The following is a 2,452-nucleotide window of genomic DNA, read 5'->3' as shown; positions in this document are numbered from 1 at the left end:
GCTGGCGTCACTCTCTTGAGGGCTGGAGAAATATTTATCATGTCTCCAATCAGACCTCTTAGTTCAGTCCCGTGTTTCACAATGCACAAAAGCTTTGTGTTGTAACCGGGCCTGGGACATCAGGGGCCGTGGCCGCGACGTTTCAAACCGACGGAGCCGTCCGTGGGTTGCTAAAGGAACTTTTATTAGTTTGGGGCGGGTTTTTTTTGTTTGTTTGCTGTTGGGTTGTGTTTGAGGAGGACGGGTGGAGGGACATGTTGGTTCTGTGTGTGCGTCGCATAGATGGAGCTTTCGTCTTTGAAGTCGAAGACCAGTTGTAAATTCCTTGAAGTTCGTCCTACTTCCTTTTATATTAGCATGTTAACAAGCTTTGGAAAACGGACAGAGCTTACAGGAAAGAAAGCACAGCTGGGTCGATCCTTCGGCCTGGGCTTTAATTCAATCCAGAACGGGCGGCCGGGCCGGTGTTTACAAATGCAGCAGGAAGGGCGCACTGAGCAGTGATGACGCCGTCACCCGCGGATGCGCTCCGCAGACGAAGCCCCAGTTGGGTTTAATTAAGAGAGGAAATGCCACCATGCTCTAAACGACTTCTCTAGTCGGAACCCCAGCACCAGATGAAGTTCAGCAATAAAAACGGAAGAAGGAAAAAAGCAGAGGAAAAAAATTAAAAGACAGCGCCTCCCAGAAATGTGTTTAATACGAATTCAGGGCTTCGGCCGTAAGGGCACCCACGGGAATAAGCGTCCGATCCCTTCGTGGGAATCATGCGACGTTTCACACGTGGCGAGAGAGGGCACTGAGCTCACGGCAAAGCTTTCCGCCACCTCCTCGCCCATCCGAGGCCCTCCGGCCCGGGGAAGCGAGGTGGGAAATCTTTGCAGCGGTAACGAGTCCGAAGGAAGCTCACATGGCAGAAAACAACGCAGCTCAGCTCACTGTCTACGTGCACAGGGCGGGTCTGATGGCGTCCGAGGAGGGCGGGACGTGGCAAAGGGAAGCAGGTAGCACGGCTGCGGAAGTTAACGGTCAGAATTTAAGCGAGGCTCACGTGTGGTTTTCGGAAGAATATGCCCAGCTCTATGCACTAAGCCTGCCCAAACCCGGCCTTCGGACCCAGGCTCTCCTCCCTCCCGGGACATCTGGTCCCTGCCCCTCCCGACAACGGCCCATCCACCCCGCCCCGCCGTGCATTCCCGTTTTGCTGTTTTCTGTCCCCCTCTTAGGAAACGATGCCCAGGGCACCTCCCCCACATTAGACAGGGCTTCGGGACAACACCGTTGATTTTTATTTTGATGGGATTTCAGAAAAAATAAGTAAGTAAAATGTAAACGCTGATGACGACGTAAACGTTCCCTACCGCCCGACCTGAGCCAACATGTGCTGCGTTTTCACGCCCCCTTGGAGTTTCTGATTGTTACCAAAATTCCACCTGCACCTGGTTATGGGCCCGAAACGCTCGGCCGGAAAGGTAAACAATGGCAGTGGGATTCTCGCTCATTGGAACCATCTTGTTGAACAGGGACCTCGTCTGACGGGATCGAGAGGGTGACTCACGTCCAGGCGGCCAGCTCCTTTTGCACGGCCTTTGAGGGGTTAGCGGGGAACGGTCGAGCCGGGGGTCCCGTGTCACACAGCTCGGGATTAGAGCTAATCCTCCCATTACTGGCTGAGTGACGAGTGACCTCACACTTAAAGGGATTGATGATATAAACTACCTCGGAGGATTATTTTGAAGACTAAGTGAGGGCACGTGTGGAGTCCTTCCTGGGGCCGGCCACTGAGTGAGTGTCCAGTAAACATCAGCCACCACCAGACAGGCCGCCCGGACGCTGGACGATGACAGAGTCGGCAGCCACTCGTCAAGGTCAAATAATGCCATTTCAGTGTGCCCCGAAACCTGGAGGGGATTCTCTCTGGGGCCTATTCACGCAGATGAAATCAGAACAGAATACTCGAACTTCCTTTGCCCTCTCCTGCCCATCACGAAGTAATTTCTCACCACATGCGTATGCATGAGTACGTTCGAAACATCTTTTTTTTTTAAACGCCTTCAGCACCTGGTCTTCCTGGGTGGTCTCCCATCCAAGTACTAACCAGGCCCGACCCTGCTGAGCTTCCGAGATCGGACGGGATGGGGCACGTTCGGGGTGGCGTGGCCATTAGATTGAAATGTTTTTACTGAACTTTGTGTTAAACGAGTCTCGCGTGTGCGTGCTAAAAATTTCAAAACGTTAGAGAAGTGGAAAAGATTCCCTCCCACTACACATCTTATCTCCAAATCCTTAAGAAAACCGCTGTGGGCAGGGCGGGTGGGGCAGCGTCTTTCTGGACTTACACGCACACGCAACGCCGCTTCACTAGAAAGGAGATCACTGCTTCGTTCAGTCACACGCCGTGAACGACCTTCGCATCCAGCCACAGATTCCTACCTCGTTTTTAACAGACTTC

At 53.0% G+C, this 2,452-nt stretch overlaps 1 pseudogene; it reads right to left on the bottom strand.

Moving 5' to 3' along the window:
- Positions 1-2,049: 2,049 nt before the first annotated feature.
- Positions 2,050-2,168, bottom strand: LOC120604184 (uncharacterized; annotated as a pseudogene).
- Positions 2,169-2,452: the final 284 nt, after the last annotated feature.

This window comes from Pteropus medius, unplaced genomic scaffold (assembly GCF_902729225.1).
Source record: "Pteropus medius unplaced genomic scaffold, Ma_sr-lr_union100, whole genome shotgun sequence".
Lineage (NCBI taxonomy): Eukaryota > Metazoa > Chordata > Mammalia > Chiroptera > Pteropodidae > Pteropus > Pteropus medius.
Note: the sequence above shows the minus strand (reverse complement) of the source record. Positions and strands in the feature narration are given on the sequence as shown.